General features: G+C 37.8%; 1 pseudogene; it reads left to right on the forward strand.

The window, feature by feature from the left end:
• LOC131044910 (metal transporter Nramp1-like) overlaps positions 1–14,363 on the forward strand; it is a 71,879-nt pseudogene extending 57,516 nt beyond the window's left edge.
• Positions 14,364–25,751: the final 11,388 nt, after the last annotated feature.

The following is a 25,751-nucleotide window of genomic DNA, read 5'->3' on the forward strand; positions in this document are numbered from 1 at the left end:
CTAAAAAGAAAATTTTAGGGTTTTTTATGCAATCAACCTCTAAAATTTGCAAAAGATCAAACATGGAAATGTAATTAAGGAAACAAAATTTTCAGATCTAACCAAGAATAATCAGAATGAGGATGTTCACGTCAGGTTCACCAAAATGTAAAGCGGAAAAATCGAACCCTAGTTGTTCTCCCCTCCCCAACTCCAAGGAGAGAGAAGGGAGAGTCACTAGGGTCGATGGTTTTCACTTAGGGGAGACTTTACATTCAAAAGAGGGGTTGAAACCCACAAGATCCAATCCCACACAATGCAAGATTGGATTCTATATGAGTTTCAAGGGTTAAGACATCAAGGATACCCTCTTTTGTAAAGAATGTAGATAGAAAGATTGAACTAGGAATGCATGTAAAGTAGGAAAGATTCACTTATAAACAGAGATAGGGATATGGGATGAAGCTGCGGACCTGGAATTAGTAGTAAAATGTCGAGACGGTGCTATTCTGCAAATTTGAGTGAAAGTTGATGGGACGATGGCGCCCGGCGTGCACACGGTCCTCCGAAAAATCCGCGAAACGAAGGGGGATCTGTTTGTCTCTGCACAAGGATTCCAGATCTTCAATTACAGCCGCGTACCTGCAACCTACACACAGAAAAGAGAGGATGATTGGGGGGTTAGGGATGAGGGGTTTGCCTTTAGTTCAAACCCCAGTTTTGGAATTAACCAAGAAATGAGAATGCTGTAAATGTAAATGTTTGTAATGTAAACAAGTACTGATACCTTGTTGTAAGAATGTTTGTATTCTTACATGCGAAGGTGTAATGTACGTAGTATGTTGTATGTTGTATGTGATCTCCTCTTCAATGGTTGAATCCTTGTCTTGAATGCAACACTGAACCTTGAATGGAGACTTAGAATGCTCAATTGCTTGAAGGAATGCTTGAATGCTTCAATGCTTGAATATCATTTCTGCCTTTTTTCCCTCTACCAAAATGGGAGAGGAAATGTAGTTTATATACTTGTCAATTAGGGTTGAAAGACTGATTTTCCTGACCTTAGGCCGACCAGGAAATATTATTTTCCAATTTGCAAACATAAAGACCCGATGCCCAAAAGAGATCGGGCCCAAAATAGGGCCAGGGACCAGGGCGCTCGGTGCCATGGTCCTGGGGGACCAGGGCACTAGGCACCCTAGTCCTGAAGGACCAGGGCGCTGGGCACCATGGTCCCACCTCCAGGGACAGCAGGGTGCAAGGAGGATCAGGCCAGGGTGCTGAAAAATGCAGTTTTTGATGTCATGAACAAGTTTCGGGGTCTCCATTTAGGTTCCGTGTTGCGCCACCATCGTGAAGACCCAAATGCAGTCGAAATTGCAAGTGTCGCAATTTTAGGACGCTACAGAAAGCAACAAAAATGATCAAGGCATTAATGGAGAAATTTGGTGAAGGTTCTTCCTCCACACCTATCAAAGGCACTATAGTCATCACTGAGGAGGAATCTGAATCTCAAGAGGCAGCTATTACATTGAGCACCAAATTGCCTAAAGGGAAAGTTTTGAAAAGGAAGAAATAGGATACATCAAAGGTTTCACCGACTCCTTCAGTCAAGCGCCCAAACACAACATCATCTGCAGCGTCACCGAGTAAGAAACCAAAGAATGTTGCCGCACCAAAGGTAACAAAAACTTATAAGAAATCTACTCGGAGACTCATTTTGACTAAAGAGTCTAGTGACACCGAATCTCAAGATCCAAGCAAATTTTAGATTGTCAAGAGAAAAAAGGAAGAAGTACATAGTGTTGATAACTTTTGTGCTAATATAAAGCAATATGGTGGATTTGGATCATTTAGATATGTTAAATATGAATCTAGATCTGATGCAGAAAAGAGACAAATAGAAGAAGCTGTCATCTGCACAATTCTAAAATTTTGATTGGTCCCATTGGAAGTAACTGATGACTCAATGATGAACACATAGTACCAAAATAGTACTGAGAGGGGGGTGACTCAGTACAGACAAAAATATATTCCAAAACCGGTTTGTCAGCAAATACTCCAAATGACTGGCAAACAGTGACACTGGTTGAAACAAAGTGCAACCAGTAAGACCCAGAACAACTAAAACAATCATAAACTAGTTACTCTCTTAGCTTACCTCTTAGCTCAATACTATAGTACTATTACACCCTCATGCATGAATAGGTAAACTATCATCATATCTTCACAATAGATAGTTCAATATGTTTTATAGACAGGCATAAAACACTGAACCATCATAAGCTTAACAGGCAATAACAAAGCATCACAAGATAAAAGCATCACACATGACACACATATTTTCACATGGAAACCCAACTGGGAAAAACCACGATGGGGATGAATACCCACAAGCTGCTTTTTGAACTCTTTAGAAGTCCACTTTATTAGGAGCCTTGTCTGGTTAAAGACATTACAATAGGTTCTGCTAGGAACCGATCCTGTTAGGGATCACCTGGTTAAGGGATGGCTATAATACCTAGTTAAGGGTTAAACCCGGTTAGGGTTACCTTGTTAGAGGATTTCAAGAACTCAATAGCTAAAGGATCTCCAGAGCTCTATAGCTTCCCAGAACTCAATAACTTCGAGTTACCCTGTTAAGGGATTTGTATCAAGTCGGTTAAGGCTACCCTGTTAAGGGATTTCACAACTATTGAAGTCGTTAAAGATCAACGGGAATTACAATGATCTGGTAGCAACACTCAATGCTAATTCATATCCGTTTTGGCTCCTCTTCACCTTCTGCACATTCACTTTGCAGGTATCTCCTCTCTCCTTTGGTCTGGCAAGAATCACGTATCTCTTCCCTTGGATACACATATACAACTTTTTCCAACAACATTTGAAAGAAACACAACATCGACCTTATAGGAAACAGATAGGTTGGTAGCAAAAACCCTAAACCCTAAACCTGTTAGGTTAAGCAATTCAAACGGTTCAATCCTGACCGTTGGATCATACTGCATTAAATGCAATAATCTTGAATCAATCTCAAGACATTCTCCATCATCCATTATCCACCGATTTCATGGTAGCTGATAACCCATCACGCGTTATCACCGTTTAACAAACTTCGGACATTCCCAAGGTGGATAGGGATAGTCTTCTTCATGCAAGATCCTTCATGTGCATAGGGCTTACGTGGCAACATGATCTATTCTTTGTTATACTACTAACTCATCACACAAAGATCATTGGTTGAGCCATACAGTCTTGAAGCACTTCAACCAGAAACCCTGAAGTTGAGACTACCAACCGGTAGTCATACAATGCTTCCATGTGCCGGTTCCCATAACCATATGTCAGTTCATCTTGAACAAGCACACCACTTCACTTTGGCACAAATGCCGATTCACAATGTTATACTAGTTCACACATATGTCGGTTCATACCTCTTCAACATATTGACATCAATGACAACATACAATGTCATTATGTCCACATACCGGTTCACATAATGCCAACAATCTCCCCCTTTGGCATTGATGGCAATATACAAAGATATCTCTCCGCTTCACATTTTCTCCCCCAATATATAGAGATATCTTCTCCGCTTGACATCTTCTCCCCCTTTGACAAAAATGCCAAAGTGGACGCACAAGCATCCCTGTTCCATTATGCTACTCCCCCTGAGGAGTAGCATCCTTCAACACATCAATCAACAAAAAATTGACTATGCAATACCTGACTGATGTGGAACAAATACTTTTAGTTCACCTCCTAAAGGGGCAGTACCCCCAATTCGCCTCTTAAATGCACAAATGTAGCCTTTGGGAGAGGCTTGGTGAATATGTTTGCTGACTGCTCCTTACTGGAAACATGTTTCAGTGCAATCTCTTTATTCTGAACCTTTTCCCTCAAGAAATGATACTTAAGCTCAAAATGCTTGGTTCTAGAATGTAAAACCAGATTCTTTGAAATATTGATAGCACTTGTGTTATCATAGGATATACTTACCGATTCAGATACAGGGATTTTGAAGCCATTTAAAACATGCTTCATCCAGATTGTCTGAGTGCAGTTCATGAAAGCTGCAACATACTCCACTTCTGCTGTAGACTGAGAGATACAACTCTGCTTTTTACTCATCCATGAGACCAGTCTACCACCGAGAAAGAATGCACCACCAGTTGTGCTTTTTTGGTCATCCACATTACTTGCCCAATCAACATCTATGAATACTTTCAGAATGAAATCATTGCTGTATGGGTACCACAATCCATAGTCAACTGTTCGCTTTAGATACCTAAGAATCCACTTGATTGCAACCAAGTGGGATTCTCTTGGACTTTTCTGGAACCTTGCAGTAATGCCAACTACATGTACAATATCTGGTCTGCTATGCACTACATAATGCAGCTTACCAATCATTGATCGGTATTCCTTCTCATCAACTAGTGTGGAATCATCCTCTTTTGACAATTTGCAACCAGTCACCATCAGTGTACCAACCGGTTTACTATCTTCCATGCCAAAGGTCTTCAACACCTCTTTGACATATTTGGACTGAGTGATAAAGATTCCATCTTTCATCTGCTGGATTTGAAGTCCAATGAAGAACTTAATCTCCCCTATGAGTGACATCTAAACTCTTTCTTCATCTCATCAGCAAACTCATGACTCATCTTCTCATCTCCACCAAAGATGATGTCATCAACAAAAACCTCACAGATCAGGATCTGATCTCCTTCAGACTTCAAGTAGATATTGCTATCTTCACTTGTTCTCTCAAATCCAATCTTCACAAGATGGGAATGTAGGCTCTCATACCATGCCCTAGGTGCTTGCTTTAGACCATATAAGGCTTTATGTAGCCTACATACCATGTCACTGTCTTCAGATAGGGCAAACCCATCTGGTTGCTCAATATACACCTCCTCTTCAAGTACACCATTTAGGAATGTAGATTTTACATCCATTTGATATACTTTGAAGCCTTTAAAAGATGCATATGCAAGAAGCATAGAAACTCCTTCCAATCTGGCTACAAGAGAAAAGGTTTCTCCATAGTCTTCTCCTTCTTCTTGAGCATATCCTTTGCACACCAATCTAGCTTTATTCCTAATCATTGTGCCATCCTCATTCAACTTGTTTCTGAACACCCATTTGGTGCCAATGACATTTTTATGCTTTGGTCTGGGTACCAAGGACCATGTACCATTTTTCTCTATCTGGTCAAGTTCCTCTTCCATTGCCTTGATCCAGTCTTCATCTTTATGTGCCTCTTTGAATGATTTAAGCTCAAATTCAAAGATCATACATGAGTTTTCTCTGATCTTTCTTCTTGTAAGGATTCTTGCATCCTTATCTCTTATGATCTGCTTGGGATCATGATTCAGCTTGACATACCGAGGAATGGTCTTGACTGGTTCTTCATGCTTTTCTTCTTCATCCTCATCTCCATCAGTATCAGCATTCACTGGTTCAGGAACACTATTACTGGTACTTGGTTGACTGACAACCGGTTCCTAGAAGGTTGCAACCAGTTCATTTATAGCTTGCTCACTGCCAGTTTCCTTAGTTTTCTCAGAGGATTCATCAACTCTTACATTGATATTTTCCATAATTCTCCGAGTCCTATTGTTGTAACACTTGAGAATTTTACTCTTGGTGGAATATCCTAGGAATATTCCCTCATTGCATTTAGCTTCAAATTTGTCGTGATGTTCACTCCTCTTGATGTAACATTTGCTACCAAATACCCTAAAGTAGCTAACCACAGGTGTCTTACCGGTCCAATACTCATAAGGAGTTTTGTCCTTACCTTTCTTGATGAGTACCTGGTTCATTATATAGACTGCAGTGCTCATCGCTCTCTCCAAAAGGTGTGAGCTACCTTTCCTTGAATCAACATGGTTCTAGCTGCTTCAACCACAGTCTGGTTATTCCTCTTTGCTAGGCCATTCTGCTGCGGAGTCCGGGGGGCAGACAGTTGCCTCTTGATGCCAAATTCTTCACAATACTTATTGAATTCACCGGAAGGGAATTCCCCTCCTTGATCAGTTCTGAGACACTTGATCCTTTTACCGCTTTCCTTCTCCACTAATGCTTTGAAAGCTTTGAACTTCACAAAGGCTTTAGACTTGTCTTTCAAGAATGTGACCCACATCATTCTTGAGTAGTCATTAGTGAGAATCATGAAGTACCTATCACCCTGCACGCTTCTAGTTTTCATAGGACCACACAAATCAGTATGCACAAGATCAAGCAAGTTGTCAGCAGTGAAAGATTTACCTTTAAAGGTTGAGGAAGACATTTTCCCCAATCGACACTCTCTGCACAAGGTATTATCTGGTTTGCTTAGCATCGACAACCCTCTAACTACCTTGATCTTACTAGCCTTCACAATGTTATCAAAGTTTACATGGTAGAGTCTCCTATGCCATATCTAGCTATCATCAAACTTAGCCATAAGACATGTACTTATATTTGCATTAAGATGAAATAGGTTACCTTTGGTCTGCATGCCAGTGGCCACCAATTCACCATCTTTTCCTTTGATTCTGCAAACTTCATTCTTGAATTCCAAAGTGAGGCCAGTGTCATTCACTTGGGCAACACTTAGAAGGTTGTGTCTGAGACCATCAACCCAGTACACATTGTCAGCACTGCTCTTTCCATTCAGAGAGATGGACCCTTTGCCTTTGACCATGCATGGTGCATCATTGCCAAAGCGAACCACACCTCCATCATACTCCTCCAAGGATAGAAACTTGCTCCTGTCACTAGTCAGATGGTGAGAACAACCACTATCAATGATCCACTCATTGGAATTATCAAACTGGGAGACAAGAGCCTTCTTATTTGACACATCTTCTTTGACAACAACAAACACAATATCTTCATTTTCTTCATCCTTTGATTCTTCATCTGTGACACCTTCATCAACTGTCACAAAATAGTTTCTCTGGTTTCCTCCTTTGAATTTCCCGAACCTTTCTAGTTTGTCCTTGTTATCGCCATTAGGACAGTTTATAGCAATATGTCCTATCCGGTTACAAGTAAAGCATTTCAAAGGTAGCTTACCTTTGTATTTATCGGTTCCTTTAGGAAGCTTCCTGGCAAGGAGATCTTCAAATGCCATCAGAATTTCCTCATCATCCATTTCTCTGCTCTGTCTACATTCACCACTAGTGCTAGCTTCTTTTCCTTTTCTGGATGGTATAGCAGAGGCTTTAAAAGCTGATTCAGTCTTTTGAACACTACCATCAAAACTATTTAGCTCATAGGCTGTCAACTTGGCTATGATGGAGTCCAAGGATACCTTAGTCTTGTCTATTGATCTCAGCTCCTGAATAATAGCAACCCTTATTGCATAGACCGACAATAGGGATCTCAGGACTTTTCTTCCCACTGTGGGATCTTCTATTTTACCAGTGCTTGCACTCTTGATTTCTCCAACAACTGTTTTGATTCTTATTCCATACTACTGAATGGTCTCACCTTCAACCATTCACATATCTTCAAACTTCCCTCTTAGGCTTTCTTCCTTAGCCTATTTTACATGTTCATCACCACCATAGATATTTTCAAGAGCATCCCATACCTCTTTGGGATTTACCTTGTCCTGATCATCAATAAACTCAATGTCAGATAGACTACTAATAAGGGCTTCCATGACTTGCCCATTTTCTTGTATCTCTCTCTTTTGGTCATCGGTGAGAGTACTGGTAGGGACAACATAGACATTCTCAACATAACTCCAGTGTTGAGCACCCATGCTTCTGATGAATATCTTCATCCTATCTTTCCATATACCAAAATTTTCCCTATTAAACTTTGGACCTTCCCTCTTCATCATTTGACTAGGATCTTTACCTCAAGCGGTTAAGCTTACAACACAGAGGACCTAGAGAGCTCTGATACCATTTGATGACTCAATGATAAATGAATAGTACCAAACCGGTACTGAGAGGGCGGGTGAATCAGTACAAACAAAAATACAGTCCAAAACCGGTTTGTCAGCAAATACTCCAAATGACTGGCAAACAATGACACTGGTTGAAACAGAGTGCAACCGATAAGACCTAGAACAACTAAAACAATCATAAACTGGTTACTCTCTTAGCTTACCTCTTAGCCCAATACTATAGTACCATTACACCCTCATGCATGAACAGGTAAACTATCATCTGATCTTCACAATAGTTAGTTCAATATGTTTTATAGACAGGCATAAAACACTGAACCATCATAAGCTTAACAGGCAATAACAAAGCATCACAAGATAAAAGCATCACACATGACACACATATTTTCATGTGGAAACCCAATTGGGAAAAACCACGGTGGGGATGAATACCCACAAGCTACTTTTTGAACTCTTTAGAATTCCGCTCTGTTAGGAGCCTTGTCTGGTTAAAGACATTACAATAGGTTTTGCTAGGAACCGATCGTGTTAGGGATCACCCAGTTAAGGGATGGCTACAATACCTAGTTAAGGGTTACCTTGTTAGAGGATTTCAAGAACTCAATAGCTAAAGGATCTCTAGAGCTCTATAGCTTCCCAGAACTCAATAACTTTGAGTTACCCTATTAAGGGATTTGTATCAAGCTGGTTAAGGCTACCCTATTAAGGGATTTCACAACTATCGAAGTGGTTAAAGATCAACGGGAATTACAATGATCTGGTAGCAGCACTCAATGCTAATGTAGATCTATTTTGGCTCCTCTTCACCTTCTACACATTCACTTTGTAGGTATCTCCTCTCTCCTTTGGTTTGGTAAGAATCACATATCTCTTCCCTTGGATACACATATACAACTTTTGCCAACAACATTTGAAAGAAACACAACATCGACCTTATAGGAAACAAACAGGTCGGTAGCAAAAACCCTAAACCCTAAACCTGTTAGGTTAAACAATTCAAATGGTTCAATCCTGACCGTTGGATCATACTGCATTAAATGCAACAATCTTGAATCAATCTCAAGACATTCTCCATCATCCATTATCCACCGATTTCATAGTGGCTAATAACCCATCACGCATTATCACCGTTTAATAAACTTTGCACATTCCCAAGGTGGATAGGGATAGTCTTCTTCATGCAAGATCCTTCATGCACATAGGGCTTATGTGGCAACATGTTCTGTTCTTTGTTATACTGCTAAATCATCACACAAAGATCACTGGTTGAGCCATACAGGCTTGAAGCACTTCAACCGGAAACCCTAAAGTTGAGACTACCAACCAGTAGTCATACAATGCTTCCATGTGCCGGTTCCCATAAGCATATGCCGATTCATCTTGAACAAGCACACCACTTCACTTTGGCACAAATATCGGTTCACAGTGTTATACCGGTTCACACATGTGCTGGTTCATACCTCTTCAACATATTGACATCAATGACAACCTACAATGTAATTATGTCCACATACCGGTTCACATAATTCCAACAGTAACTAACTCTCTTCCAAAAGAATTGTATTTGCATATTGATAACATGTGGAAATATACCATGGACTCAGAAAAGAAGATGAGAGAAAGAAGTCTGGTACATCTCTTTCCAGACATGTCGGTAGATGAAATAAGTAAACATCTGAAAAAATACCACTCAAACTTCTTAGTCAAGCAAAGAGCCTTGAAATTGATGAATGGATTTTATTTGGATGTAGAGAATGAGACAAAGGAAAAATGGTAGGAAATCTTTCGAATTAAGAATGATGGTGAGCAAGTTGAAGTTCAAACAGTTGATGTTACCGAACAAGATCCTGATATCACCGAGCAAGACCCTGCTAACACTATACAAATTGATGTGGATATCATGGACACCGAGGGACAAGAATAGGAAATGATTGAAGGGAATGCATATGCCAAACTGGTATCCAGTGAGTCAGTTTTGGAACAAGTTCAGCCCTATCCTCCGGTCACTCAGCCTATTTCAACCGAGGCCCCTTAGGATACTGAACAAGGACCAAAAGGTCACAAGTCTACAGAAGGAGAAACTACTTCTCAGGCCACCAAAGAATAGACCTCTCAAGCTCCTTCTAGCACTAAAAATATTACAACTGAGGACCCAAGCACAGAAGCACCGTAGGAGAAAATAGAGGCTACAGGAACTGACAAAATTGTTGCCTCTATTGAGCAACCTACCGAAGGTCAACAAGCCTCACAAGCCATTGTGTTAGTTCAACCAGTGAAAGGTAAAGAAAAGAAAATGGAAAAGCATAGTTTCAAATTAGATTTGTTAAAACCAATAGTGTTGCCGAATGTTGACATTTCTAAACTAAAAGGGCAAGCACTCATTGAATTTGGTGAACTATGCAAAGCCAAAGCTGAACAGAAGAAACAAATGGCTATTCAAAAGAAAAACAAAGTACTTCAGAAGGTGAAAGCACTATTAATAGATATGCTACCTGAAGCTACAGTGACAACAAATGCAGCCATCCATATTGAACTGGATGAACTCCTAACTAAAATTGAGACATTTGGAGTAGACGCATCTGAATATTTGAGAAAATTGAAGGACAAAGAGCTCACTACTAAAATGATTGAAGAGGTACAGAAAGCTATTGCTATTGGCAAAGTAAAACTTGTCAACTTTATTGCTGAGTTGTCCCCTGAACTCAAGAATATTCTCTATTTATTTCAAAAACTCTGTACATTCTCTTTATTCATTAAGGATATCAAAAATAAAACAGAAGTGATTGAGAAAGAGATCACTGATCTCTCAAATAAGTTGACCACTGAGCCAAACTCTATTCAAAATTTTTATACAAAGCTACAAAAGCTCATGGCTCAATAATTGGAACTTAAGAATGAAGAGCACAAGATCAGGATGGATATAATGACTCTTCAGACATTATTCATTCCTCATCTTTCATTCGTCCAAGATCAGATCAACAAGGCTACCTCCCTATCCACTCAACAAGAGGGAAGCACCTTAGATGGACTAATTTCACTGTTAGCTGACATTATAGCTCAAAATTCACTCATGGATAGTGTCAAGGATGCCCTCTCTACCACTCTTACCGATGCAAGGACAAAGTACAAATCCATTTTTGACCAGTTGCCTCCACCGAATGGTAACTAAGTTTTGATGTTTGTCAAAAAGGGGGAGAATAGTATCAAAGTATTACAAGGGAAGTATACCGAGTAGAATAGAGTATCCAAATGCACAGTTAATTTTGACAAGAAGAAGCAGTGACAACTGAGTAGTTAATACAGAACATTGATCACCGAGCATGCAAAATCAGAGTTTTGTACAATATATTGATAAGGGGAGTATATCTGAATATACTATTTTATTGACAAATGTATATACTATTTGTCTAGTCAAATTTTGAAAGTATATAGATTTTTGAGTTATGAGTTTGAAATAAGTTTTGTCAAACATCTCAACTAATGTCAAAAGGGGAGATTGTTACTACTTATTAAGTTGCCATTAGTTTTATGTCCAAAGTCATTCTATATACTCTACTCGGTTACTACTACCGAAACATTTAGTCGGTAAGCACAGAGTAGTTGGTTATAGAAGAAAGTAGTCACAGAGCCCAGTACACACCGAGCTGTCTACTGAGTAACACTGTATGTCTGCTGAGTAGCAATAATGATACACCGAGTTGATATACAATGAGTGAAATGTGTTACCAGATTCATTGAACCTAGACACACATGTGGAAACGTGTTACAAGATCGAGGAACAAAGAACCGTTATCACATTGGAAATTGCACTTAAAGATTGTGTATGATTTTGAGGTCATCTATCCAATGAAATATTTTATATAGTTATTCATTCGATAAATCATGTTTGTAAGATCAAAGCAATGAACCAGATCACCGACATAAGAGATCTATTTATACAGCATGGATTGGGATAAGATAGAGATATAGAGGTATGTGTGTATGAGTGTGAAAACAGACATATGTGAAAAGAAAAATCATGGGAAAGCACTGAGTGTTATGACTGTTATAGAGACACAGAGGTCACCGAGAAGGATTTTAGAGAACAGTCAAGGAACAGAGTAAACCGAAGGGTTTACCGAGTTATTTTATGGGTTACCGAGGTATGCTATAAGCAAGGTAATCTCATTTTGAGCACATAGAATCTACTATAGCATTTCAGATGTAAAGTTGTAGATATTTGTAAAGATTTTATTGTAATATTTTGAAGTTGTAAGAGAAACCTTTAACAGGGTAAAAGACTCTAACAAAGTCTATAAATTGTAAAGCTTTTAAATAGGTGCACCATTTAGAATAAGTGTTGTAAAATCCTTTAGCAAGGTAGATCTAACGATCTTGATACTCCTAATAGGGTAAGCTATCATAAATAGCTAAACATGTAGCTCTAACCGAGCACCCTTTATTATTGCAGTAGTGAAGTTGTGGGTGCCATCCCCACCGTAGTTTTTCTCTCTAACCAAGAGTTTCTGCATAACCAAAATATATGTGTTATGGAGTGAATCATGTATGATTGTTGTTCATTTGTTTTAGCTTTATGTTATGTTACAACAGTTTTTGGTTTATGCATAACAGTAAATATATTGTTAAAGAAAGGATTTGAAGTACTGATTCACCCCTCCCCTCTCACTACATTAGCTTTCCATATTGGGCCTAACAGAAATATCTGGTTTTGGGATGATTGTTGGATCCAGAATCACTCACTTGCTTCTAATCCTACTTTGGGATCTTTAAGGGATCTTTGTGTGGCTTCTCTTGGCACTATGGTGGTTGAATATTGGAAGGAGGGTAAGTGGGTTAATCTTTTTTTTATTAATCCTTATTTCACCCAATTGAAAAATTTTCTAAATTCTTTTGGTGTGGAGGAAGGTGTGGAAGATGAACTAATTTGGAAATTCAATCCTAATGGGAAGTTTTTTGTGGCTTCTGCGGATGTCTGTAATGAACCCCATGTGCCTTGGTGTTCTAAAGTTTGGATTAAGGACCTTTCTCCTAAGGTCAATATGTTTTTTTGGCTCCTCTTTCTTAATAAAATCTTAACTATTGGCAATCTTTTTAAGAGGGGCTTTTCTATTCCAAATAGATGCTACTTGTGATTACAAGTGGCTGAATCTATGGACCATCTATTTTTACATTGCTCTTACACCTCCGAGATTTGGACTAGTGCTTCAGATGTGGGATCTTTGCTAGACTTTACCAGGAGCTGTTAAAGAGTTCGTCCATCAATGGAACCCACCGTCAAGAAATCCCTTCATAAAGAAACTCTAATTTTTTGTGTTTCCTCACATGGCGTGGGGTTTATGGAAAGAACGTAATAATCATATCTTCAAGGATATCCATCTCCCTTCATCTTCAAGAAAATTTCTAGAGCCATCTCTGATAACCTCTCAGTTGTTAGCCCCAATGTCCTCTCTCACAGTGGTATCCTTAAGGAGTATGAACCCAATGTTGTCAAGGACTGGGATTTTGATCATCATATGGTTACACCTAAGGTCAACCCCAAGGAAAAAATTAGTTGGAACTTCCCACCCCAAGGAAGGGTCAAAATCAATTTCGATGGTGTAGATAGAGGGAACCCTGGTCAAGCTGGTCGTGGTGGGGTAATACGGGATCACTACGTAAACTTCATTTATACTATTGCTCTCCCTCTGGGTAAACAGACTAATAATATTGTTGAAGCTATAGGAGCTTATTATAGTTTAAAACTTGCAAAACAGAACAACTATAAGCTTGCTTAGGTCAAGGGGGACTCAAAGAACATTATCAACTACCTTAAGGGCAATTCAACTCCAGCTTGTAATGTTGATATTTGGATGAAAAAAGATAAAGATGTTATTAAAACCTTTGATAAATGCACGTTTGTCCATTTTTTACAGACAAGCCAATGTGATTGTTGACTTCCTTGCCAACAGGGGAGTGACATGTAAAGCCTAACTTTGTAGGACCCATGGTGAGAGATTGGACTTAGAATTTGCGATGCATCTGCTCCACGAGCAAAGTCAGGGGAGTAAATTTAATGATTACTAGTGCTATAATGACTTTTAGTGTTTCACGAACTATTAATACCTTCTGTTCTGAGATAAGTGGTTAGAGAGGACACAAGAATCGATGCAAATTTATTTCGCATGCTTTGTGGGTGATTTCATACTTTTTTTGGAGGTTTTCTTTAACTCAGGCAATTTGTCACAAAGAGTATTACATAGAGCTCGATAAAATGGGTGGTGTGAGAAAAATAATTGAGTCACCTAGCTGTGTGCATCTTAAGAATGAAAAGAAGCTATGGTGCATTCTAAAGAAAGGTGGGTTCACTACATACATTGAGAGGCTTCAAGGGAAAAATAAAGATGTTACGAGATATTTTGCTAAAAAATGGAAGGATGGGACGATTTTTATTCATGGTTGGAGGGTCTTGGTTGATGAAGGCCTTATTGCATAGGTCACTGAGTTATCTATGGATGGCATGAAGTATTACAAAGATAGGGTGTACATGGAGCAAGCTGTGCAAAATTTACCCAAGGAGGAGGAGGAGTGGGCTAAAATTATTAAGAAGATGGCCAACTGCTATGATATTGTGGTCATCAAGTCTTTCTGGCAAAAGCTTCTCAAGGTAATTATGAATTACCTTACTTTGGATGGTTGGTATACTAGGGTGTATGGCCACCACTTTGTTATTCTGAATCATTTCCGCCATGGTGTAAAAAAATATTTCCCTTTCTACCTCATGTCTACTCGTAGGGCTAATTTCAGTGACCACTATAAGAACCCTGCTAAGTTTTCCATCATGCATGAAGGCTTGCTGGTCCTTATTGATGCCCATTTCTGTTCTCTTCCTCCCCCTAAGGATTTTATCCATATTTGTTCTGAGACTGATGAGACTAGTGCGAGAGAGTCTGATAATGATGCCTCTGGGTTTGGGTCTGATGAAACTTGCCCTCCCCTGAAAAAAGCTAAAATGGAAATTCCTTCGAGCTCTAAACCCAAGATGAAGAAGGGTTCGAAAGGTCATAAGAACATTTTTATTTCCTCCCTTACTTTGGCTGAGAATGGCTCCCCCTCTTCTAGTGAGAAGGAAGATGATGTTAAGAACCTTGATAACCCTAATATCCCAACCTCTCCTCTATCCTATAAGGAGACTGGTAATGCAGGTGTGGTTAGTATTGCAGATCTTCATCCTAAAAGTGATGAGCTAAATGATAAGAGGCAAGATTATAAAAATGTGTTGGGGATGGCTTGTGGTCATGCAACTGAGACCTTTAGTTTGTTCAAGTGGTTGTTTCATGAACTTAAAGAGATCCAGATTAACCAAAGAGGCCTGGGAAGCAAAATGGATTCTCTCCCTGCTTGTTCTTCTCTTGGTAATATAAATAATGAAGGGAATTGGACCGAGGATGAGAAGAATTTGGTCATGGAGTGTATCAAGAAAATAGGGGAAGGGGTTGATCAACTGAAGAAAAGGTTGGAGGAACGCATCACCCAAGTTGAGGAAGGCTACAACAAGATCTAGGACACCCTCAAGACCATTATGGTTAGCAGTCACAAAATTGTTAAACAACCTGCAATGGTTTTGAATACCATGGTGAATAGTCTAGAACAACCGGATAAGGCTGTTATTGTTATTGGTGATGAAGTTGAGGCTACTCAAAGTGGCAAAGGACCTTGCAAAAGGACCCGAGTGAACATGAAGAAAAAGGTAGCCTTTCAAAATTTGGACCATAAAGCTATGAAGGTTGTTGTTGATACCATGAATGCCCTTGAGGCTGAGGTCGCTTAGACCCTCAAAATCCTAATGTAATCGGGTTGTTTTTTGTTGCTGGTTCTTTCTGTGTCTGCGTTTGGTCTTTCTACTATCTTTTTGTGCCCAACTGGGCCTTTGCTATCTCTTTGGCTGTTGATTTTTATGCCTATCCTTGCAGCCCATTTTGTTTTGGATGTTGGTTTCTGATTCTATACCTCTTGGAATCATTTTGTAAAGGGTTTCAAGGCCCCTTCAAAACCTGTTTTTGCCTTAATCCAAAACATTACAACTTCCAAGGAAACATTTAAAATTAAGTGGTTAATTATAATCTGCCCTAATTTTAAGATCTTAATTTTGTCAATTTTAAATTTGAAATTAAGTGGTATCCCTTTAGCCCTAATTTTAAATTTCAATCTCTTTTTATTAATTATAAATCTTTCTTGGAGATTGTGTCATTTCTTCTTTCCAAAAAGTTCAATTTATATCATCATCATTTTCTTGAATTTTGCATTATTCAATTTTGCAAACTTTGTTCCCAAAATTCAAAATTTAAATACAAATTTCTAATTTTCCCTCTAGTGCATGAGTTTTACAACTATTAGTCCTACCTAGACTATCCCTATTAGACAAAACATTAGAATTAGGGCTTCCCAAGGTTTAATTCCCGACAAGATGGAGCCTAATTTGGGTGACTTCTATAACAAGGATATTGCTAATTCTTCCCATCCTAATAATATCTCTACTTACCCAGTTGATGATTCCCATGATGAGGAAGAAGCTTCAACTAGAGTTTTCATGGATCAAATTTCAAAATTGGACAATCAATTTGACAATTTCCAACAATGGATGTCCCAAGAATATCCTAATAGTGAATCTCTTCCATTAATTAAAGGTCTAAAACACATGATTCAAAGTGATAATAATGAAATTGATATATTGTGTTGTATTGCTCACATTGTTGATTCTAATGTTATGCCTATGAAGAGTTGTGCTGAGAACTTAGGTTATTCACAATCTTCTACACAAATCAATCATTCTATTCCTTTGAACACTTCTATGGCTAATATTCCTACTTTCACTTCAAACATCATGGCTACTTCAACTCAAAATTCCATACCTACAACCATTAGTCATGGGGGAAATCCCTCTTCTTCATTCAATCCTCCATATTTATCTATGCCTTCAATAAGTATTCCTATTGTCTCTCAACCAATCAATGTGACACATGGGGTCAATTCGTTCAATAATTTTACTCCCCCTTTTAGTGTCCCATTCCCTACTCAATCATCACCTATGCCTAATTACCATAGTGCTCCACAAACTTATTCTCAATCAATGCCTTCTTTCAATAACATCACACCACCTTATCAATCAAACATGTCTAACATAAATTCTTCAACCGAAGCAACCATTAATAACCTTGCTCAAACCGTGTCTTCATTGCAACAACAAATTGCTTCTACAAGTCAATCCAAGTTTAGTGTGCCCACATTTGATGTTGTGAGCCCACTTTCTCTTGATATTGTTAGAGTTGTCCCTCCTAAAGATGTTGAATTTCCTCAATTGGAACTCTATAATAGAAAAGGTGATCCTTAACGCATGTCATTTGAATATTCCAAACTTTGTGTATTGACTTTGCTTATGATCAATGATTGCTTGCCAAATTATTTACTAGAACATTAAGAGATAAGGATTTACAATGGTATTGCTCTTTGCCTTCTTATTCTATTACTTCTTTTCAACAATTAGCAAATGCTTTTATTCAACAATTTCAAAACAACATAGGTCCTAAAATTACTTTGACTGATTTAATGCATTGTAAACATGGCGCTAAAGAAAAAGTGACTAATTTCACTAGTAGATACAAGCATTTGTGTTCTCAAATTTCTTTTCCAGTGCCTGATAATGATATTCAAAGAATTTTTATTTCTAATTTGCAAAAATACATTAGGAATTTTTTTTTTTAATGACTTTACTTCATTTCTGTGTTGTGCACAACACTTCACAATTATGAACTGACTATGAGCTAAATGGATCAATCTACTCCTATGACTCTGAGTGATAAGGGTGAGAGTGCTCAACAACCATTTGCGAAGTTTAAACCAAACAAAAGCTTCATTAAATTCAATGACACCATCAATAGCAACAATGTGAATGCTACAACAGGTGTGCCTCCTATTTCTAAATTTTTCAAGAGAGAGAGAATTTACTCCTTTGAATGAATATTTGTATAGCATCATGTCTCAGTTGTTACAAAGAAATGTTATTAAACTTCCTCCAATAAAGCCAATTGACCCCTCCAATGCAACTTCACCTCGCTTTGATAATAATTCTTTTTGTGAATTTCATTGTCAACTTGGTCATGATACAAAAAAATTATTTTACATTAAAATGTAAGATTCAAGACTTGATTTATAATAATACTATATCTGTGGCAGATGTGAATGATAAGGGAAACAAATCAGTAGCTCCTCCTAATCAAAATCTTAATATTTTCACTGATCTTTTACCCTCTCATACCTCTAACATGATTGAGAATGAACATACTTCTTTCTCTCCCTCCGATGTCACTTTCATAGCTCCAAATGTGGTTAATATGGTAGAGAAACAAGAAACACCTAAGGACCCATGTATCACATTTGATCCTAGTGAGACCATTAGGGCACTTGATGGTCCTTTATACATAGTTGTGAAGATCCAAGGCAAACCTTGTTGTGGTGTGCTTATTGATACCTCTTGCATGGTTAATTTCACCACTGAAGAATATCTTTATACTTTACATTTGGATCAATCAATCAATGATGATACTAATGTGGTCGTTAAGTTATTTGATGGATTTTCTTGTCCTACTATTGGTTCTATCACACTTCCTATTGAGGTTTATACTAAATCTATAGATGTTAACTTTGTTATCATTCCTTCATCTGAAAATTTCTATGTGAAGTTAGGTTGCCCTTGGCTATCTTCCATGAAGGCTATTGATTCTCCAATCTAGAACTGTTTGAAATTTCCCCACATTGGATAAATCATTATTGTTAACCAGCTTATTTTGACCAACCGAAAGAAACTCAGGTGTTCCTATTGATTACTTTTGGCCTCAACAATTTGGATCTCTTCCACCAAGAAGTGATGCTCTCTTTGAATCTTATAAAAAATAGAAGAAAGATTTGATGTTATCCTTAAGCCAACCTAGGACTCCAACACTTGATATTCCCATCATTCTTGAAGATGAAGTTCTTCGCTAACAAATAGAGCTAAACTTCCGCCTAAGGAATATTCCCAACCTATTCCTATGGATGAAACCATGCCTTCTCCTAAGAAGAAAAATAATATTCCTCCCAAGGTTATATCTATACCTCCTCCTCATTATAGACTAGGTCTCCTTCCTACACCAAACATTCCTACTTTATATGGTACAATTCCACCTGCATCCTCTTATAGAGGTAAGAGATCTGCCTCTCCTCTTGTCCAACCTAAAAGACCTCAACCTAACCATCCAACTACCAAAGATGAGAACATTCCTCCTTCAACAAATATTCTTCCTTCTTCCTAGCCTTCTGCCAAGACTCGATGAAATTGTTGTGCGAGAGAATGCCGATGAAAAACGTCATGTTAGAGCTTGTGAATTTTTTTCTCAAACTATTCAATCTCCCAAAACACCAAAATTTGACATGATTCCATTTTCTCCTTAGCAAGATGTTGAACCTAAATATCCAAATCATAAGTTGCAAAACACATGTGATGGTTTTACTTCTATTCATGTTAGAGCTCCTCTTTTTATAAATCTTGATGAAGAAATGGGTGAAAATGTTATTCATGATGGCAATACTGTTGGTATTATGGATGACTTCATCATGCGTTGCATTGGTTTTGTCATTGATGTCAACACTTATCTTTTTGGAGGTCTACATTATTGATTTGGCACTCTGGTTATATTAATTTGTTGATGAACCAACACATTGTGGTCCTGGTATGGATATTGGCTTATGCACAGTTACCGGTATATGTTTCACCAGAAGCTTAGGAAGTTGGTAATGACTTGTTATCATCTAGAGATCATTTGGTTATGTCAAAGACATGGATTGGATGTTTCCATTTGGCATTTTGCATATTGGACTGATCGGGTTCACATATTTTCCTTAACCGATAGATAGGTCTAGGTTATGAACTGGCATAGGAAAATATGTTCTAGATCAACACGATACGATTTGGAAATGATTTATTGATTGGATAATGTGTAAATGTCTTAAGGCTGACATATTGTATTGCACCAAGACTTATTTTGTAATTGATTTAAATGTAATATCTTTTGGGAGCTAACCTAATGATTAGGTCTTAGGTTTTGTATAAATAATTGTAAGATCTCATTTTGAAGAAGTGTGTGCGTATGTGTTGAGATCATTGTGAAGAACAAAAATAAGCAGATCCTTGTGTGAATCATGCAGATATTATCTGAAGGTTGAAGGAAGGTTGTTAAAGGTTATGAAGGTGTTTGGTCCTCATGTGCAGAGCTTAAACTGGTACTGAATCCAGCATTGAGCAGTGAGATCTAGGTAGTTGGCCTTTTTGCATGCACAGACCCCATTATTGTATTCACTTACTATCTACAGTAGTATCATCTGATTGTGGGCAAGGTTTCCCACCATGGTTTTTCCCCTTACAGGGTTTCCATGACAAAATCTTTGTGTCATGTGTTGTGGATGTTGTTTCTCCTTCTGTTTCATGCATTAAGTTGTATCGATAATACTATAACTGTTAATTTGTTTTAGCTTGCAATTTATTGACAACTGATTCAACCCCCCTCTCAGTTGTCCTTCCTGGTTCCTAACAAATACAACTCTTAATGCTTCTGATAGTGAATATGAATATGTTGATGTTGACAAACATTTATCTGTAGAATTTTCAAAAGCCTTAATCCTAGCTCCTAGAAATGAACAAAGTGACTTAGCACATGGGCATAGTCCTTGTTTGGATCTTGTGATAGCTCCATCTACCATGCTCAATGTTGCTCCTCTAGAATGTTTTCTACCTTCCTAAAATAGTGATCAACAAGATTAGGAGGTGGATGTCGCACTAGACTAGTTGCATTAGTACCGTAGATCCTCTACCTCTCCCCTTTCTTGCTCTTTTGTGACCATTCTTCTATGTGTATCCCTATTCTTCTATTTATTGTCCCTAGTGATGTCTAATTGAGAATAATGCAAAGCATTGAGATCTCTTCTAGTCTCTTTCATGTTGACTCAAAAGGCACACGTGTTCCCTTTCTTCCAAGGTGGTTTCCTTTCTTTGGGGAATGAGGACTATTCTATGCATATATATAGATGATATACATGAGTTATCATACAACATACTGAACCTGAGGAAAGCGAAGCCACCTCAGGTTTTGTGTTTTGTCTTCATTATAGTTTGGTTTATTCCTCGATTGGGGGCTAAATCCTTGCGATAACATACTCCCTTTCTTTCTCTCTCTTAGGTGTATCCTACCTTAAAGCAATCACTCCCAATAAGGCGTGCATGATTGCTTTAACATGGGGGCATACACTCCGCTCATATTTTCCTTCTTGATACTTGGATTTACTTAGTGAACTTGGGTTTTATTTGTAATTTTTGGTATCCTTTCTTGTCATGACTCATAGTGAGGGAAACTTTACTACTTGCAGTCATGGTTCTCCCTCTTGATCTTCCCTTTTACATCTTCAATCAAAGTTGTAAGATCCTTAGTCCACTGGGGGCTTGGTGTATCTTGCCTCCTTGACATGGTGAAAGTCTTTCAATCTTGTCTCCTTGTACTTTACCGGTAGTATTGGTGTACACTTATACTCCTGCTAAAGTGGGGGCTAAATGTAGCATCATAAAATTATGACCCTTGCAATTTTCGACCGCATTTGGGTCTTTGCATTAGTGGATGAATCCCTAAGCCTGATCAGAGACCTGAAACATGCTCATGCCATCAACAACTTACATTTTCCATCATTCTTCATTATCGCTTAGCTGTTGCCTATCCTAAATTAGGGCAGGATAGGGACGTGGCGCCCCTATCCTAGCCCTATTTTGGACCCCCTTTGGTCCTATCTTGCATTGAGATTGTAAATTATTGATCAGGATAAGTTTCTCTATGTTGGCATATGGTGGAAAATTATCTAAACACCCTTGATTGGCAAGTATATAAGGATCACTTCCTCTCCTATTGGCATAGGTTAGACATGTGGATCATAAGTTGATAAGCGAAGTCGATCATAAGAATTCAAGCATTCAAGCATTCATTCAAACATTGATAATTTCAACTCTCTTTTCAAGGCTAGGTGGTGCATTCAAGTCAAGGATTCAACCATTGAAGAGGAGATTTCTATAAACACTCAAGACATCATATTTCACATATCCTTTCAAGTAAATCCATCAATGTTTCAATTACATCCCCTTCTTGAGGTCGATTTTACTTCAGACATTTCCTTTCATTTACTTGCAGCATATTTTTCAACCACTTGGTTAATTCCAAAATAGGGTTTGGCTTGAAGGAAAACCCCCAATCCCAACAACATTTTCCTCTCTTTTCTATGTGTAGGTTGTAGGTGCACAACTGTAATTGCAGGTTTAGGCTTCATTTCCAGAGATGGAAAAACCCTTTTCAACACGCGGATTTTTTGGAGGACCGTGTCCAACTTCAACATGGTCCATGCAACTTTTGCTCAGATTTGCAGGGAAGCTTCATCTCGACATTCTACTGCTAATTACAAGTGCACAACTTCATCCTGCATCTCTATCTCAAGATATAATTGCTTCTTTGTCATTTCTACACTTAGTCTCAAATTGCTTAATTCAACTAGTCTATTATAAAAGAGGGTTAATTTACTTTCCTAATACAGTCCAAATTTCCTACAATTCACTTAGTATTTAATCTCTTTCCATTGGGATTGGATCTAGTGAATTCAACCCCTCTTTTAAATGTAATGTGTGTGAAAAATTGAAGGGAATCCTTTGTGAAACTTTCATCCCTCTTTTGAGGGGAGTAAATCTTTCCACTTGATCTCCCCTCATCACTTTTCACCATATTACACTTTCCATCAATATGCTAGTGTGATTTATGGAGTTATTTGGTTATGTTGCAAGCTGATATAGAATTGATATGTGTCATCTATTCATATGAGTCCAATATTTAATGTTTAAGTGAAATATAAATTATTTGATATTGTAGCTTTCATGGAAATATGTTAAGAGTCCTCTAGGATAACACAATTATCAAGAGAAACATACATCACACCTATTAAAGAGAACAACTATAATGCAATCAAGTCAATTTTTCTCATGTAATATTATTAGTATGGTGAATTAAGAATAGTATTGGGATATATTGGAATTGTTCATGATACCATATTACTAGTGATTTGTATTCATAAAGGGATGTGCATGCTAAGCACAAATTTTATTACATTGAACAAAACAAGGGTATTGATCATTGCTCCAAAAACAAAATGTTACAATGAATAGTAACTTTGGTATTGATAACCTAGATAACATGTAATCGAAGGTGCTTCATATTGGAACATACATAGAGATGGATCTTGGAGGCTACTATAACTAGAACCATAGGAGTAGTGTAATATAGAAATATGGATAATTATTTTGGTCAATTGAATAAATTATTTTCCCTTCCATATGATAAGACATCTTTTGGAGCCATATCAAGGCTTGCCTAAGGGGTGCATTGTGAGAACACTTTAGTTGTAGTTATCTTGTAATATGATATCCCTTTGGTTGTAATATCTTGATACATAAAAAAATATTAATAGAAGTTTGGGGCCAAGTTTGTTGACCCTTATTGTACAAAAATATTGTAAGAATCCTTTGGACTCATGAGTAGAAACTTGTTACATCATATTGAATGTAGTCATTGTTCATTACACACTTAAATAGATTACTGTCATGAAGGTATTATAAACCACATTTACTATCTCAATGCATACTATTATGGGAATTGAATTTGGATGGACATACTTGAGTCTTAGCATTTGATTGAATGTTTATGCATTAAATGAGGAGTCCTAAATTAAAAAAATATACTATATATGCAAGAAACATATTATTGCATGATGTAGGGTGTGACTTCTAAGTTTATGCCTTACAAGATGAAAAGATATTATATACTGTTAAAATTAGGGTATACATGAGTACATCTTTTGAAATAAGGCCCTAAAAGAATATTCTTTTAAGTTGATCTATCATTATATTTATTGAAGTATAATTTAGTGAACATCTAATTGAATCTTTATGGTACAAGTTGCCTCTGACCTCAAGGTATTACTATATATATAGGACTTCTTATCCTATCATGATTATGAGGGCCCACATGGCTATATAATTTGCTAGATCATGCTTGTTACTCAGAGGTTTTACAAATAAAAACATCCTTTGTAAGATGGACCCTTTTGGAGATAAACTTATGATATGGATATCCTATTATAGTATTAATAGGTGTAATAAATTCCTTTAATGACAATTTATCTTCCTTTCTTAATGAAATAATAAGACATGCTATATTATTCTAGCATGATATATGAACTTATATGACTACAATATGTAGATTGACCCCTTCAGTATAGGAAGGTTAGTATAAAACATATTCTATGTATTCAAAGGAATTTATTTCCTATAGGTTGGCATGAACTAAGGTAATTTGTGTTGATTAGAAGCCCTAGTTTGAAGTTGATGTGATGAAACCTTGGGATCATGTTTGCAGGTGTCCACTGAGAGACCCTGTAAGGAAAAATCCATGTGACTTTGACTTGTTTGGAAGCAGGAACATAGGCAGTCCTTGGGTGAAGGATTCCATTGTGACCTCAAGACCAAAGGGGTAGGGTCTAGGGGGGATAACTCCAAGGTATGGGGTTGTTCCTAACTTGTCGACCTTTCCTCTTTAGTAGGATTCAAAGGAGGTCGAATAGGCATTAGGAGATTATGAAAGAGTTAAGAAGCATTATAACTCATATTTAATATATATCGTGTTACTGAATGACTAGTCGATAAAGTGAAAGGGGAGACCACTTTATTGTTAGTTTGTTTATCTATTGAGTAGAGGAAACCTTATGCTGGATCTAAGTGATGTTATGTGGTTGTGTGATTTAATCCTAAACATATAAGAATTTGTGTATACTCTTAGATCAGTCAGTTATGATCTGTTTGTTCTCAATTAGGAACCTCTCTTCCAGTTATATTGCTAATCCTAGTATAGGAATTGACTTTTATGGCAACGGATAGAGTTCAGACCCTACAAGGGCATAGGTAGAGGATTGCACTCCTCTAGCATGCAGACTAGTCCACACTATCCAAGGTGATCACCCAAGGATAAATTCTATGACCTTCTTAAGATAAGCTTATCCGCTCAAGATTGACAGTAGTCAAGGAGCGTACTATGTCGGTAGAATGTCAACCATACCACCTCATTAGTAGATGGATGCTGCTAGTTGCATGTAGGCAATGGATACCCTTGTTGACCTAGGGTTTTTGGATAGATTCTGCCAAGAGCATGTGGGCCAATTACATGCTGTCAATATATGTCCTTGTTTCTTAGCCGTTCGATGGAATGCAGAGAAGAGAATTTATAATGAAGAATAGGTAGGTAATAATTAGATCAATCTCATTATACAATTTTGGGCATATCTTGATGTGGAAATGGTATACTTGGCTTTATTAGGACAAGGATAGACACCTAGTGTAGTATGGGACACATTGAACCTTGTTGCCACTTGCTTTTTGGTGCAAAAGACTAGACATAAGAATGTGTCCCACAATGTAGTACACAATGCATCGACATTTATTTTTTCTAGGATGCACTATGGGCAAGTGGTAGTTAGTTGTTATGGATATGCCAGTTCCTGACTATGTAAATTCTAGTCACTAGGCATGGGATGCCTACTGAAGCTAGTCACTATCTACGAGAGATGTGTATTGAAGATAGTCCCTATGAATAAGGGGTATTCTAGAGCTGGTCACTTTATATATGTGACATAAGCCAAAGATAGTCATTTTGCGTGTGATGTGTATGAGCTAGTCACCTTGTGTTAATGGGAAGTATGCTCAAATCACTCTTTATGG

This window comes from Cryptomeria japonica, chromosome 1, assembly GCF_030272615.1.
Source record: "Cryptomeria japonica chromosome 1, Sugi_1.0, whole genome shotgun sequence".
Taxonomy (NCBI): domain Eukaryota; kingdom Viridiplantae; phylum Streptophyta; class Pinopsida; order Cupressales; family Cupressaceae; genus Cryptomeria; species Cryptomeria japonica.